The following is a 17,424-nucleotide window of genomic DNA, read 5'->3' as shown; positions in this document are numbered from 1 at the left end:
AACAGAACCGAACCCAGGTCACTGGAGCTGTGAGACTGTGGCAGTAAACAGAACCGAACCCAGGTCACTGGAGATGTGAGACTGTGGCAGTAAACAGAACCGAACCCAGGTCACTGGAGCTGTGAGACTGTGGCAGTAAACAGAACCGAACCCGGGACACTGGAGCTGTGAGACTGTGGCAGTAAACAGAACCGAACCCGGGACACTGGAGCTGTGAGACTGTGGCAGTAAACAGAACCGAACCCGGGTCACTGGAGCTGTGAGACTGTGGCAGTAAAGAGAACCGAACCCAGGTCACTGGAGCTGTGAGACTGTGGCAGTGAACAGAACTGAACCCGGGACACTGGAGCTGTGAGGCTGTGGCAATAAACAGAACCGAACCCAGGACACTGGAGCTGTGAGACTGTGGCAGTAAACAGAACCAAACCCAGGTCACTGGAGCTGTGAGACTGTGGCAGTAAACAGAACCGAACCCGGGTCACTGGAGCTGTGAGACTGTGGCAGTAAACAGAACCGAACCCGGGTCACTGGAGCAGTGAGGCTGTGGCAGTAAACAGAACTGAACCCAGGTCACTGGAGCTGTGAGACTGTGGCAGTGAACAGAACTGAACCCGGGACACTGGAGCTGTGAGGCTGTGGCAGTAAACAGAACCGAACCCGGGACACTGGAGCTGTGAGACTGTGGCAGTAAACAGAACCGAACCCGGGACACTGGAGCTGTGAGACTGTGGCAGTAAACAGAACTGAACCCGGGTCACTGGAGCTGTGAGACTGTGGCAGTGAACAGAACCGAACCCAGGTCACTGGAGCTGTGAGGCTGTGGCAGTAAATAGAACCGAACCCGGGACACTGGAGCTGTGAGACTGTGGCAGTAAACAGAACCGAACCCGGGACACTGGAGCTGTGAGACTGTGGCAGTGAACAGAACCGAACCCAGGTCACTGGAGCTGTGAGACTGTGGCAGTAAACAGAACCGAACCCAGGTTACTGGAGCTGTGAGGCTGTGGCAGTAAACAGAACCGAACCCAGGTCACTGGAGCTGTGAGACTGTGGCAGTGAACAGAACCGAACCCAAGTCACTGGAGCTGTGAGACTGTGGCAGTGAACAGAACCGAACCCAGGTCACTGGAGCTGTGAGGCTGTGGCAGTAAACAGAACCGAACCCAGGTCACTGGAGCTGTGAGACTGTGGCAGTAAACAGAACTGAACCCGGGACACTGGAGCTTTGAGGCTGTGGCAGTAAACAGAACCGAACCCATGTCACTGGAGCTGTGAGACTGTGGCAGTAAACAGAACCGAACCCGGGACACTGGAGCTGGGAGACTGTGGCAGTAAACAGAACCGAACCCGGGACACTGGAGCTGGGAGACTGTGGCAGTAAACAGAACCGAACCCAGGTCACTGGAGCTGTGAGGCTGTGGCAGTAAACAGAACCGAACCCATGTCACTGGAGCTGTGAGACTGTGGCAGTAAACAGAACCGAACCCGGGACACTGGAGCTGTGAGACTGTGGCAGTAAACAGAACCGAACCCGGGTCACTGGAGCTGTGAGGCTGTGGCAGTAAACAGAACTGAACCCGGGACACTGGAGCTGTGAGACTGTGGCAGTAAACAGAACCGAACCCAGGTCACTGGAGCTGTGAGACTGTGGCAGTAAACAGAACCGAACCCGGGACACTGGAGCTGTGAGACTGTGGCAGTAAACAGAACCGAACCCAGGACACTGGAGCTGTGAGGCTGTGGCAGTACGCAGAACCGAACCCGGGTCACTGGAGCTGTGAGACTGTGGCAGTAAACAGAACCGAACCCATGTCACTGGAGCTGTGAGACTGTGGCAGTACGCAGAACCGAACCCGGGACACTGGAGCTGTGAGACTGTGGCAGTAAACAGAACCGAACTCATGTCACTGGAGCTGTGAGACTGTGGCAGTACACAGAACCGAACCCGGGTCACTGGAGCTGTGAGACTGTGGCAGTAAACAGAACCGAACCCAGGTCACTGGAGCTGTGAGGCTGAGGCAGTCCCCAGAACCGAACCCGGGACACTGGAGCTGTGAGGCTGTGGCAGTAAACAGAACCGAACCCAGGTCACTGGAGCTGTGAGACTGTGGCAGTAAACAGAACCGAACCCAGGTCACTGGAGCTGTGAGACTGTGGCAGTAAACAGAACCGAACCCGGGACACTGGAGCTGTGAGACTGTGGCAGTAAACAGAACCGAACCCGGGACACTGGAGCTGTGAGACTGTGGCAGTAAACAGAACCGAACCCTGGTCACTGGAGCTGTGAGACTGTGGCAGTAAACAGAACCGAACCCGGGTCACTGGAGCTGTGAGACTGTGGCAGTAAACAGAACCGAACCCAGGTCACTGGAGCTGTGAGACTGTGGCAGTAAACAGAACCGAACCCGGGTCACTGGAGCTGTGAGACTGTGGCAGTAAACAGAACCTAACCCAGGTCACTGGAGCTGTGAGACTGTGGCAGTAAACAGAACCGAACCCAGGTCACTGGAGCTGTGAGACTGTGGCAGTAAACAGAACCGAACCCGGGTCACTGGAGCTGTGAGACTGTGGCAGTAAACAGAACCGAACCCAGGTCACTGGAGCTGTGAGACTGCGGCAGTAAACAGAACCGAACCCGGGACACTGGAGCTGTGAGACTGTGGCAGTAAACAGAACCGAACCCAGGACACTGGAGCTGTGAGGCTGTGGCAGTACGCAGAACCGAACCCGGGTCACTGGAGCTGTGAGACTGTGGCAGTAAACAGAACCGAACCCATGTCACTGGAGCTGTGAGACTGTGGCAGTACGCAGAACCGAACCCGGGACACTGGAGCTGTGAGACTGTGGCAGTAAACAGAACCGAACTCATGTCACTGGAGCTGTGAGACTGTGGCAGTACACAGAACCGAACCCGGGTCACTGGAGCTGTGAGACTGTGGCAGTAAACAGAACCGAACCCAGGTCACTGGAGCTGTGAGGCTGAGGCAGTCCCCAGAACCGAACCCGGGACACTGGAGCTGTGAGACTGTGGCAGTAAACAGAACCGAACCCAGGTCACTGGAGCTGTGAGACTGTGGCAGTAAACAGAACCGAACCCAGGTCACTGGAGCTGTGAGACTGTGGCAGTAAACAGAACCGAACCCGGGACACTGGAGCTGTGAGACTGTGGCAGTAAACAGAACCGAACCCGGGACACTGGAGCTGTGAGACTGTGGCAGTAAACAGAACCGAACCCTGGTCACTGGAGCTGTGAGACTGTGGCATTAAACAGAACCGAACCCGGGTCACTGGAGCTGTGAGACTGTGGCAGTAAACAGAACCGAACCCAGGTCACTGGAGCTGTGAGACTGTGGCAGTAAACAGAACCGAACCCGGGTCACTGGAGCTGTGAGACTGTGGCAGTAAACAGAACCGAACCCGGGTCACTGGAGCTGTGAGACAGTGGCAGTAAACAGAACCGAACCCGGGTCACTGGAGCTGTGAGACTGTGGCAGTAAACAGAACCTAACCCAGGTCACTGGAGCTGTGAGACTGTGGCAGTAAACAGAACCGAACCCAGGTCACTGGAGCTGTGAGACTGTGGCAGTAAACAGAACCGAACCCGGGTCACTGGAGCTGTGAGACTGTGGCAGTAAACAGAACCGAACCCAGTTCACTGAAGCTGTGAGACTGTGGCAGTGAACAGAACCGAACCCGGGACACTGGAGCTGTGAGACTGTGGCAGTAAACAGAACCGAACCCGGGACACTGGAGCTGTGAGACTGTGGCAGTAAACAGAACCGAACCCGGGACACTGGAGCTGTGAGACTGTGGCAGTAAACAGAACCGAACCCAGGTCACTGAAGCTGTGAGACTGTGGCAGTAAACAGAACCGAACCCGGGTCACTGGAGCTGTGAGACTGTGGCAGTAAACAGAACCAAACCCGGGACACTGGAGCTGTGAGACTGTGGCAGTAAACAGAACCGAACCCGGGTCACTGAAGCTGTGAGACTGTGGCAGTAAACAGATCCGAACCCGGGTCACTGGAGCTGTGAGGCTGTGGCAGTAAACAGAACCGAACCCGGGTCACTGGAGCTGTGAGACTGTGGCAGTAAACAGAACCGAACCGGGGACACTGGAGCTGTGAGACTGTGGCAGTAAACAGAACCGAACCCAGGTCACTGGAGCTGTGAGACTGTGGCAGTGAACAGATCCGAACCCGGGTCACTGGAGCTGTGAGGCTGTGGCAGTAAACAGAACCGAACCCGGGTCACTGGAGCTGTGAGACTGTGGCAGTAAACAGAACCGAACCCGGGACACGGGAGCTTTGAGACTGTGGCAGTAAACAGAACTGAACCCAGGACACTGGAGCTGTGAGACTGTGGCAGTAAACAGAACTGAACCCGGGACACTGGAGCTGTGAGACTGTGGCAGTAAACAGAACCGAACCCGGGACACTGGAGCTGTGAGACTGTGGCACTAATACTTGTTACAAAAACAATACTCTGTTAAATTGAGAGGCTAATTGACAGCGTCTCCAGACAGAGTTCATAAAAACAGACAGTGTTCGAAATACTCAGCAGGTCGGGCAGCATCTGTGGAGAGAGAAACAGAGTTAATAAAAACAGAGAGTGCTTTAAATATTCAGCAGGTCGGGCAACATCTGTGGAGAGAGAAACAGAGTTAATAAAAACAGAGAGTGCTGGAAATATTCAGCAGGTCGGGCAACATCTGTGGAGAGAGAAACAGAGTGAATAAAAACAGAGAGTGCTGGAAATATTCAGCAGGTCGGGCAACATCTGTGGAGAGAGAAACAGAGTTAATAAAAACAGAGAGTGCTGGAAATATTCAGCAGGTCGGGCAACATCTGTGGGAGAGATAAACAGAGTTAATAAAAACCGAGAGTGCTGGAAATACTCAGCAGGTCGGGCAACATCTGTGGAGAGAGAAACAGAGCTAATAAAAACAGAGAGTGCTGGAAATACTCAGCAGGTCGGGCAACATCTGTGGAGAGAGAAACAGAGTTAATAAAAACAGAGAGTGCTGGAAATATTCAGCAGGTCGGGCAACATCTGTGGGAGAGAGAAACAGAGTTAATAAAAACAGAGAGTGCTGGAAATACTCAGCAGGTGAGGCAACATCTGTGGAGAGAGAAACAGAGTTAATAAAAACAGAGAGTGCTGGAAATATTCAGCAGGTCGGGCAGCATCTGAGGAGAGAGAAACAGAGTTAATAAAAACAGAGAGTGCTGGAAATATTCAGCAGGTCGGGCAACAACTGTGGAGAGAGAAACAGAGTTAATAAAAACAGAGAGTGCTGGAAATATTCAGCAGGTCGGGCAACATCTGTGGGAGAGAGAAACAGAGTTAATAAAAACAGAGAGTGCTGGAAATACTCAGCAGGTGAGGCAACATCTGTGGAGAGAGAAACAGAGTTAATAAAAACAGAGAGTGCTGGAAATATTCAGCAGGTCGGGCAGCATCTGAGGAGAGAGAAACAGAGTTAATAAAAACAGAGAGTGCTGGAAATACTCAGCAGGTCGGGCAACATCTGTGGAGAGAGAAACAGAGTTAATAAAAACAGAGAGTGCTGGAAATACTCAGCAGGTCGGGCAACATCTGTGGAGAGAGAAACAGAGTTAATAAAAACAGAGAGTGCTGGAAATACTCAGCAGGTCGGGCAACATCTGTGGAGAGAGAAACAGAGTTAAGAAAAACAGAGAGTGCTGGAAATACTCAGCAGGTCGGGCAACATCTGTGGAGAGATAAACAGAGTTAATAAAAACAGAGAGTGCTGGAAATATTCAGCAGGTCGGGCAACATCTGTGCAGAGAGAAACAGAGTTAATAAAAACAGAGAGTGCTGGAAATATTCAGCAGGTCGGGCAGCATCTGTGGAGAGACAAACAGAGTTAATAAAAACAGCGAGTACTGGAAATACTCAGCAGGTCGGGCAGCATCTGTGGAGAGAGAAACAGAGTTAATAAAAACAGAGAGTGCTGGAAATATTCAGCAGGTCGGGCAACATCTGTGGAGAGAGAAACAGAGTTAATAAAAACAGAGAGTGCTGGAAATATTCAGCAGGTCGGGCAACATCTGTGGAGAGAGAAACGGAGTTAATAAAAACAGAGAGTGCTGGAAATACTCAGCAGGTCGGGCAACATCTGTGGAGAGAGAAACAGATTAATAAAAACAGAGAGTGCTGGAAATATTCAGCAGGTCGGGCAGCATCTGTGGAGAGAGAAACAGAGTTAATAAAAACAGCGAGTGCTGGAAATACTCAGCAGGTTGGGCAACATCTGTGGAGAGAGAAACAGAGTTAATAAAAACAGAGAGTGCTGGAAATATTCAGCAGGTCGGGCAACATCTGTGCAGAGAGAAACAGAGTTAATAAAAACAGAGAGTGCTGGAAATACTCAGCAGGTCGGGCAACATCTGTGGAGAGAGAAACAGAGTTTTTAAAAACAGAGAGTGCTGGAAATACTCAGCAGGTCAGGCAACATATGTGGAGAGAGAAACAGAGTTAATAAAAACAGAGAGTGCTGGAAATACTCAGCAGGTCGGGCAACATCTGTGGAGAGAGAAACAGAGTTAATAAAAACAGCGAGTGCTGGTAATATTCAGCAGGTCGGGCAACATCTGTGGAGAGAGAAACAGAGTTAATAAAAACAGAGAGTGCTGGAAATATTCAGCAGTTCGGGCAACATCTGTGGAGAGAGAAACAGAGTTAATAAAAACAGAGAGTGCTGGAAATATTCAGCAGGTCGGGCAACATCTGTGGGAGAGAGAAACAGAGTTAATAAAAACCGAGAGTGCTGGAAATACTCAGCAGGTCGGGCAACATCTGTGGAGAGAGAAACAGAGCTAATAAAAACAGAGAGTGCTGGAAATACTCAGCAGGTCGGGCAACATCTGTGGAGAGAGAAACAGAGTTAATAAAAACAGAGAGTGCTGGAAATATTCAGCAGGTCGGGCAACATCTGTGGGAGAGAGAAACAGAGTTAATAAAAACAGAGAGTGCTGGAAATACTCAGCAGGTGAGGCAACATCTGTGGAGAGAGAAACAGAGTTAATAAAAACAGAGAGTGCTGGAAATATTCAGCAGGTCGGGCAACATCTGTGGAGAGAGAAACAGAATTAATAAAAACAGAGAGTGCTGGAAATATTCAGCAGGTCGGGCAACATCTGTGGGAGAGAGAAACAGAGTTAATAAAAACAGAGAGTGCTGGAAATATTCAGCAGGTCGGGCAGCATCTGAGGAGAGAGAAACAGAGTTAATAAAAACAGAGAGTGCTGGAAATATTCAGCAGGTCGGGCAACATCTGTGGAGAGAGAAACAGAGTTAATAAAAACAGAGAGTGCTGGGAATATTCAGCAGGTCGGGCAACATCTGTGGGAGAGAGAAACAGAGTTAATAAAAACAGAGAGTGCTGGAAACACTCAGCAGGTCGGGCAACATCTGTGGAGAGAGAAACAGAGTTAATAAAAACAGAGAGTGCTGGAAATATTCAGCTGGTCGGGCAACATCTGTGGAGAGAGAAACAGAGTTAATAAAAACAGAGAGTGCTGGAAATATTCAGCAGGTCGGGCAGCATCTGAGGAGAGAGAAACAGAGTTAATAAAAACAGAGAGTGCTGGAAATACTCAGCAGGTCGGGCAACATCTGTGGAGAGAGAAACAGAGTAAAGAAAAACAGAGAGTGCTGGAAATACTCAGCAGGTCGGGCAACATCTGTGGAGAGAGAAACAGTGTTAATAAAAACAGAGAGTGCTGGAAATACTCAGCAGGTCGGGCAACATCTGTGGAGAGAGAAACAGAGTTAATAAAAACAGAGAGTGCTGGAAATACTCAGCAGGTCGGGCAACATCTGTGGAGAGAGAAACAGAGTTAAGAAAAACAGAGAGTGCTGGAAATACTCAGCAGGTCGGGCAACATCTGTGGAGAGAGAAACAGAGTTAATAAAAACAGAGAGTGCTGGAAATACTCAGCAGGTCGGGCAACATCTGTGGAGAGAGAAACAGAGTTAATAAAAACAGAGAGTGCTGGAAATACTCAGCAGGTCGGGCAACATCTGTGGAGAGAGAAACAGAGTTAAGAAAAACAGAGAGTGCTGGAAATACTCAGCAGGTCGGGCAACATCTGTGGAGAGAGAAACAGAGTTAATAAAAACAGAGAGTGCTGGAAATATTCAGCAGGTCGGGCAGCATCTGTGGAGAGACAAACAGAGTTAATAAAAACAGCGAGTACTGGAAATACTCAGCAGGTCGGGCAGCATCTGTGGAGAGAGAAACAGAGTTAATAAAAACAGAGAGTGCTGGAAATATTCAGCAGGTCGGGCAACATCTGTGGAGAGAGAAACAGAGTTAATAAAAACAGAGGGTGCTGGAAATATTCAGCAGGTCGGGCAACATCTGTGGAGAGAGAAACGGAGTTAATAAAAACAGAGAGTGCTGGAAATACTCAGCAGGTCGGGCAACATCTGTGGAGAGAGAAACAGAGTTAATAAAAACAGAGAGTGCTGGAAATATTCAGCAGGTCGTGCAACATCTGTGGAGAGAGAAGCAGAGTTAATAAAAACAGCGAGTGCTGGAAATATTCAGCAGGTCGGGCAACATCTGTGGAGAGAGAAACAGAGTTAATAAAAACAGAGAGTGCTGGAAATATTCAGCAGGTCGGGCAGCATCTGTGGAGAGAGAAACAGAGTTAATAAAAACAGAGTGCTGGAAATATTCAGCAGGTCAGGCAACATCTGTGGAGAGAGAAACAGAGTTAATAAATACAGAGAGTGCTGGAAATACTCAGCAGGTCGGGCAACATCTGTGGAGAGAGAAACAGAGTTAATAAAAACAGAGAGTGCTGGAAATATTCAGCAGGTCGGGCAACATCTGTGGAGAGAGAAACAAAGTTAATAAAAACAGCGAGTGCTGGAAATAATCAGCAGGTTGGGCAACATCTGTGGAGAGAGAAACGGAGTTAATAAAAACAGAGAGTGCTGGAAATATTCAGCAGGTCGGACAACATCTGTGGAGAGAGAAACAGAGTTAATAAAAACAGAGAGTGCTGGAAATATTCAGCAGGTCGGGCAGCATCTGTGGAGAGACAAACAGAGTTAATAAAAACAGAGAGTGCTGGAAATACTCAGCAGGTTGGGCAACATCTGTGGAGAGAGAAACAGAGTTAATAAAAACAGAGAGTGCTGGAAATACTCAGCAGGTCGGGCAGCATCTGTGGAGAGACAAACAGAGTTAATAAAAACAGCGAGTACTGGAAATACTCAGCAGGTCGGGCAGCATCTGTGGAGAGAGAAACAGAGTTAATAAAAACAGAGAGTGCTGGAAATATTCAGCAGGTCGGGCAACATCTGTGGAGAGAGAAACAGAGTTAATAAAAACAGAGAGTGCTGGAAATATTCAGCAGGTCGGGCAACATCTGTGGAGAGAGAAACGGAGTTAATAAAAACAGAGAGTGCTGGAAATACTCAGCAGGTCGGGCAACATCTGTGGAGAGAGAAACAGAGTTAATATAAACAGAGAGTGCTGGAAATATTCAGCAGGTCGGGCAGCATATGTGGAGAGAGAAACAGAGTTAATAAAAACAGCGAGTGCTGCATATACTCAGCAGGTTGGGCAACATCTGTGGAGAGAGAAACAGAGTTAATAAAAACAGAGAGTGCTGGAAATATTCAGCAGGTCGGGCAACATCTGTGCAGAGAGAAACAGAGTTAATAAAAACAGAGAGTGCTTGAAATACTCAGCAGGTCGGGCAACATCTGTGGAGAGAGAAACAGAGTTTTTAAAAACAGAGAGTGCTGGAAATACTCAGCAGGTCAGGCAACATATGTGGAGAGAGAAACAGAGTTAATAAAAACAGAGAGTGCTGGAAATACTCAGCAGGTCGGGCAACATCTGTGGAGAGAGAAACAGAGTTAATAAAAACAGCGAGTGCTGGAAATATTCAGCAGGTCGGGCAACATCTGTGGAGAGAGAAACAGAGTTAATAAAAACAGCGAGTGCTGGAAATATTCAGCAGGTCGGGCAACATCTGTGGAGAGAGAAACAGAGTTAATAAAAACAGAGAGTGCTGGAAATATTCAGCAGGTCGGGCAACATCTGTGGGAGAGAGAAACAGAGTTAATAAAAACCGAGAGTGCTGGAAATACTCAGCAGGTCGGGCAACATCTGTGGAGAGAGAAACAGAGTTAATAAAAACAGAGAGTGCTGGAAATACTCAGCAGGTCGGGCAACATCTGTGGAGAGAGAAACAGAGTTAATAAAAACAGAGAGTGCTGGAAATATTCAGCAGGTCGGGCAACATCTGTGGAGAGAGAAACAGAGTTAATAAAAACAGAGAGTGCTGGAAATACTCAGCAGGTCGGGCAACATCTGTGGAGAGAGAAACAGAGTTAATAAAAACAGAGAGTGCTAGAAATATTCAGCAGGTCGGGCAACATCTGTGGGAGAGAGAAACAGAGTTAATAAAAACAGAGAGTGCTGGAAATACTCAGCAGGTCGGGCAACATCTGTGGAGAGAGAAACAGAGTTAATAAAAACAGAGAGTGCTGGAAATACTCAGCAGGTCGGGCAACATCTGTGGAGAGAGAAACAGAGTTAATAAAAACAGAGAGTGCTGGAAATATTCAGCAGGTCGGGCAACATCTGTGGAGAGAGAAACAGAGTTAATAAAAACAGAGAGTGCTGGAAATACTCAGCAGGTCGGGCAACATCTGTGGAGAGAGAAACAGAGTTAATAAAAACAGAGAGTGCTAGAAATATTCAGCAGGTCGGGCAACATCTGTGGGAGAGAGAAACAGAGTTAATAAAAACAGAGAGTGCTGGAAATACTCAGCAGGTCGGGCAGCATCTGTGGAGAGAGAAACAGAGTTAATAAAAACAGAGAGTGCTGGAAATATTCAGCAGGTCGGGCAGCATCTGTGGAGAGAAAAACAGAGTTAATAAAAACAGAGAGTGCTGGAAATATTCAGCAGGTCGGGCAACATCTGTGGAGAGAGAAACAGAGTTAATAAAAACAGCGAGTGCTGGAAATACTCAGCAGGTCGGGCAACATCTGTGGAGAGAGAAACAGAGTTAATAAAAACAGAGAGTGCTGGAAATATTCAGCAGGTCGGGCAACATCTGTGGAGAGAGAAACAGAGTTAATAATAACAGAGAGTGCTGGAAATATTCAGCAGGTCGGGCAACATCTGTGGAGAGAGAAACAGAGTTAATAAAAACAGAGAGTGCTGGAAATATTCAGCAGGTCAGGCAGCATCTGTGGAGAGAGAAACAGAGTTAATAAAAACAGAGAGTGCTGGAAATATTCAGCAGGTCGGGCAGCATCTGAGGAGAGAGAAACAGAGTTAATAAAAACAGAGAGTGCTGGAAATATTCAGCAGGTCGGGCAACATCTGTGGAGAGAGAAACAGAGTTAATAAAAACAGAGAGTGCTGGAAATATTCAGCAGGTCGGGCAGCATCTGTGGAGAGAGAAACAGAGTTAATAAAAACAGCGAGTGCTGGAAATACTCAGCAGTTCGGGCAACATCTGTGGAGAGAGAAACAGAGTTAATAAAAACAGAGAGTGCTGGAAATATTCAGCAGGTCGGGCAGCATCTGAGGAGAGAGAAACAGAGTTAATAAAAACAGAGAGTGCTGGAAATATTCAGCAGGTCGGGCAACATCTGTGGAGAGAGAAACAGAGTTAATAAAAACAGAGAGTGCTGGAAATATTCAGCAGGTCGGGCAGCATCTGTGGAGAGAGAAACAGAGTTAATAAAAACAGCGAGTGCTGGAAATACTCAGCAGTTCGGGCAACATCTGTGGAGAGAGAAACAGAGTTAATAAAAACAGAGAGTGCTGGAAATATTCAGCAGGTCGGGCAACATCTGTGGAGAGAGAAACAGAGTTAATAAAAACAGAGAGTGCTGGAAATACTCAGCAGGTCGGGCAACATCTGTGGAGAGAGAAACAGAGTTAATAAAAACAGAGAGTGCTGGAAATACTCAGCAGGTCGGGCAGCATCTGTGGAGAGAGAAACAGAGTTAATAAAAACAGAGAGTGCTGGAAATATTCAGCAGGTCGGGCAGCATCTGTGGAGAGAGAAACAGAGTTAATAAAAACAGCGAGTGCTGGAAATACTCAGCAGGTCGGGCAACATCTGTGGAGAGAGAAACAAAGTTAATAAAAACAGAGAGTGTTGGAAATATTCAGCAGGTCGGGCAACATCTGTGGAGAGAGAAACAGAGTTAATAAAAACAGAGAGTGCTGGAAATACTCAGCAGGTCGGGCAACATCTGTGGAGAGAGAAACAGAGTTAATAAAAACAGAGAGTGCTGGAAATATTCAGCAGGTCGGGCAGCATCTGTGGAGAGAGAAACAGAGTTAATAAAAACAGCGAGTGCTGGAAATACTCAGCAGTTCGGGCAACATCTGTGGAGAGAGAAACAGAGTTAATAAAAACAGAGAGTGCTGGAAATATTCAGCAGGTCGGGCAACATCTGTGGAGAGAGAAACAGAGTTAATAAAAACAGAGAGTGCTGGAAATACTCAGCAGGTCGGGCAACATCTGTGGAGAGAGAAACAGAGTTAATAAAAACAGAGAGTGCTGGAAATACTCAGCAGGTCGGGCAGCATCTGTGGAGAGAGAAACAGAGTTAATAAAAACAGAGAGTGCTGGAAATATTCAGCAGGTCGGGCAGCATCTGTGGAGAGAGAAACAGAGTTAATAAAAACAGCGAGTGCTGGAAATACTCAGCAGGTCGGGCAACATCTGTGGAGAGAGAAACAAAGTTAATAAAAACAGAGAGTGTTGGAAATATTCAGCAGGTCGGGCAACATCTGTGGAGAGAGAAACAGAGTTAATAAAAACAGAGAGTGCTGGAAATACTCAGCAGGTCGGGCAACATCTGTGGAGAGAGAAACAGAGTTAATAAAAACAGAGAGTGCTGGAAATATTCAGCAGGTCGGGCAGCATCTGTGGAGAGAAAAACAGAGTTAATAAAAACAGAGAGTGCTGGAAATATTCAGCAGGTCGGGCAACATCTGTGGAGAGAGAAACAGAGTTAATAAAAACAGCGAGTGCTGGAAATACTCAGCAGGTCGGGCAACATCTGTGGAGAGAGAAACAGAGTTAATAAAAACAGAGAGTGCTGGAAATATTCAGCAGGTCGGGCAACATCTGTGGAGAGAGAAACAGAGTTAATAATAACAGAGAGTGCTGGAAATATTCAGCAGGTCGGGCAACATCTGTGGAGAGAGAAACAGAGTTAATAAAAACAGAGAGTGCTGGAAATATTCAGCAGGTCAGGCAGCATCTGTGGAGAGAGAAACAGAGTTAATAAAAACAGAGAGTGCTGGAAATATTCAGCAGGTCGGGCAACATCTGTGGAGAGAGAAACAGAGTTAATAAAAACAGCGAGTGCTGGAAATATTCAGCAGGTCAGGCAGCATCTGTGGAGAGAGAAACAGAGTTAATAAAAACAGAGAGTGCTGGAAATACTCAGCAGGTCGGGCAGCATCTGTGGTGAGAGAAACAGAGTTAATAAAAACAGAGAGTGCTGGAAATACTCAGCAGGTCGGGCAACATCTGTGTAGATATAAACAGAGTTAATAAAAACAGAGAGTGCTGGAAATATTCAGCAGGTCGGGCAGCATCTGTGGAGAGAGAAACAGAGTTAATAAAAACAGAGAGTGCTGGAAATATTCAGCAGGTCGGGCAACATCTGTGGAGAGAGAAACAGAGTTAATAAAAACAGCGAGTGCTGGAAATATTCAGCAGGTCGGGCAACATCTGTGGAGAGAGAAACAGAGTTAATAAAAACAGAGAGTGCTGGAAATAGTCAGCAGGTCGGGCAACATCTGTGGAGAGAGAAACAGAGTTAATAAAAACAGAGAGTGCTGGAAATATTCAGCAGGTCGGGCAACATCTGTGGAGAGAGAAACAGAGTTAATAAAAACAGAGAGTGCTGGAAATATTCAGCAGGTCGGGCAACATCTGTGGAGAGAGAAACAGAGTTAATAAAAACAGAGAGTGCTGGAAATATTCAGCAGGTCGGGCAACATCTGTGGAGAGAGAAACAGAGTTAATAAAAAGAGAGAGTGCTGGAAATACTCAGCAGGTCGGGCAACATCTGTGGAGAGAGAAACAGAGTTAATAAAAACAGCGAGTGCTGGAAATATTCAGCAGGTCGGGTAACATCTGTGGAGAGAGAAACAGAGTTAATAAAAACAGAGAGTGCTGGAAATATTCAGCAGGTCGGGCAACATCTGTGGAGAGAGAAACAGAGTTAATAAAAACAGAGAGTGCTGGAAATATTCAGCAGATCGGGCAACATCTGTGGAGAGAGAAACAGAGTTAATAAAAACAGAGAGTGCTGGAAATATTCAGCAGGTCGGGCAACATCTGTGGAGAGAGAAACAGAGTTAATAAAAACAGAGAGTGCTGGAAATATTCAGCAGGTCGGGCAACATCTGTGGAGAGAGAAACAGAGTTAATAAAAACAGAGAGTGCGGAAATACTCAGCAGGTCGGGCAACATCTGTGGAGAGAGAAACGGAGTTAATAAAAACAGAGAGTGCTGGAAATATTCAGCAGGTCGGGCAGCATCTGTGGAGAGAGAAACAGAGTTAATAAAAACAGAGAGTGCTGGAAATACTCAGCAGGTCGGGCAGCATCTGTGGAGAGAGAAACAGAGTTAATAAAAACAGAGAGTGCTGGAAATACTCAGCAGGTCGGGCAGCATCTGTGGAGAGAGAAACAGAGTTAATAAAAACAGAGAGTGCTGGAAATATTCAGCAGGTCTGGCAACATCTGTGGAGAGAGAAACAGAGTTAATAAAAACAGAGAGTGCTGGAAATATTCAGCAGGTCGGGCAACATCTGTGGAGAGAGAAACAGAGTTAATAAAAACAGAGAGTGCTGGAAATAGTCAGCAGGTCGGGCAACATCTGTGGAGAGAGAAACAGAGTTAATAAAAACAGAGAGTGCTGGAAATATTCAGCAGGTCGGGCAACATCTGTGGAGAGAGAAACAGAGTTAATAAAAACAGAGAGTGCGGAAATACTCAGCAGGTCGGGCAACATCTGTGCAGAGAGAAACAGAGTTAATAAAAACAGCGAGTGCTGGAAATACTCAGCAGGTCGGGCAACATCTGTGGAGAGAGAAACAGAGTTAATAAAAACAGAGAGTGCTGGAAATATTCAGCAGGTCAGGCAGCATCTGTGGAGAGAGAAACGGAGTTAATAAAAACAGAGAGTGCTGGAAATTTTCAGCAGGTCGGGCAGCATCTGTGGAGAGAGAAACAGAGTTAATAAAAACAGAGAGTGCTGGAAATATTCAGCAGGTCGGGCAACATCTGTGGAGAGAGAAACAGAGTTAATAAAAACAGCGAGTGCTGGAAATATTCAGCAGGTCAGGCAGCATCTGTGGAGAGAGAAACAGAGTTAATAAAATCAGAGAGTGCTGGAAATATTCAGCAGGTCGGACAACATCTGTGGAGAGAGAAACAGAGTTAATAAAAACAGAGAGTGCTGGAAATATTCAGCAGGTTGGGCAACATCTGTGGAGAGAGAAACAGAGTTAATAAAAACAGCGAGTGCTGGAAATATTCAGCAGGTCGGGCAGCATCTGTGGAGAGAGAAACAGAGTTAATAAAAACAGAGAGTGCGGAAATACTCAGCAGGTCGGGCAACATCTGTGGAGAGAGAAACAGAGTTAATAAAAACAGAGAGTGCTGGAAATATTCAGCAGGTCAGGCAGCATCTGTGGAGAGAGAAACAGAGTTAATAAAATCAGAGAGTGCTGGAAATATTCAGCAGGTCGGACAACATCTGTGGAGAGAGAAACAGAGTTAATAAAAACAGAGAGTGCTGGAAATATTCAGCAGGTTGGGCAACATCTGTGGAGAGAGAAACAGAGTTAATAAAAACAGCGAGTGCTGGAAATATTCAGCAGGTCGGGCAGCATCTGTGGAGAGAGAAACAGAGTTAATAAAAACAGAGAGTGCGGAAATACTCAGCAGGTCGGGCAACATCTGTGGAGAGAGAAACAGAGTTAATAAAAACAGAGAGTGCGGAAATACTCAGCAGGTCGGGCAACATCTGTGGAGAGAGAAACAGAGTTAATAAAAACAGAGAGTGCTGGAAATATTCAGCAGGTCGGGCAACATCTGTGGAGAGAGAAACAGAGTTAATAAAAACAGAGAGTGCTGGAAATATTCAGCAGGTCAGGCAGCATCTGTGGAGAGAGAAACAGTTAATAAAATCAGAGAGTGCTGGAAATATTCAGCAGGTCGGACAACATCTGTGGAGAGAGAAACAGAGTTAATAAAAACAGAGAGTGCTGGAAATATTCAGCAGTTTGGGCAACATCTGTGGAGAGAGAAACAGAGTTAATAAAAACAGCGAGTGCTGGAAATATTCAGCAGGTCGGGCAGCATCTGAGGAGAGAGAAACAGAGTTAATAAAAACAGAGAGTGCGGAAATACTCAGCAGGTCGGGCAACATCTGTGGAGAGAGAAACAGAGTTAATAAAAACAGAGAGTGCTGGAAATATTCAGCAGGTCGGACAACATCTGTGGAGAGAGAAACAGAGTTAATAAAAACAGAGAGTGCTGGAAATATTCAGCAGGTCGGACAACATCTGTGGAGAGAGAAACAGAGTTAATAAAAACAGAGAGTGCTGGAAATATTCAGCAGGTCGGGCAACATCTTTGGAGAGAGAAACAGAGTTAATAAAAACAGAGAGTGCTGGAAATACTCAGCAGGTCAGGCAACATCTGTGGAGAGAGAAACAGAGTTAATAAAAACAGAGAGTGCTGGAAATACTCAGCAGGTCGGGCAACATCTGTGGAGAGAGAAACAGAGTTAATAAAAACAGAGAGTGCTGGAAATACTCAGCAGGTCAGGCAACATCTGTGGAGAGAGAAACAGAGTTAATAAAAACAGAGAGTGCTGGAAATACTCAGCAGGTCGGGCAACATCTGTGGAGAGAGAAACAGAGTTAATAAAAACAGAGAGTGCTGGAAATAGTCAGCAGCTCGGGCAACATCTGTGGAGAGAGAAACAGTTAATAAAATCAGAGAGTGCTGGAAATATTCAGCAGGTCGGACAACATCTGTGGAGAGAGAAACAGAGTTAATAAAAACAGAGAGTGCGGAAATGCTCAGCAGGTCGGGCAACATCTGTGCAGGGAGAAACGGAGTTAATTAAAACAGAGAGTGCTGGAAATATTCAGCAGGTCGGGCAGCATCTGTGGAGAGAGAAACAGAGTTAATAAAAACAGAGAGTGCTGGAAATATTCAGCAGGTCAGGCAGCATCTGTGGAGGGAGAAACAGAGTTAATAAAAACAGCGAGTGCTGGAAATATTCAGCAGGTCGGGCAACATCTGTGCAGAGAGAAACAGAGTTAATAAAAACAGAGAGTGCTGGAAATATTCAGCAGGTCGGGCAGCATC

Source organism: Heterodontus francisci, unplaced genomic scaffold (assembly GCF_036365525.1).
Source record: "Heterodontus francisci isolate sHetFra1 unplaced genomic scaffold, sHetFra1.hap1 HAP1_SCAFFOLD_344, whole genome shotgun sequence".
In the NCBI taxonomy this organism is placed as follows: domain Eukaryota; kingdom Metazoa; phylum Chordata; class Chondrichthyes; order Heterodontiformes; family Heterodontidae; genus Heterodontus; species Heterodontus francisci.
This window is presented reverse-complemented; position numbering follows the sequence as displayed.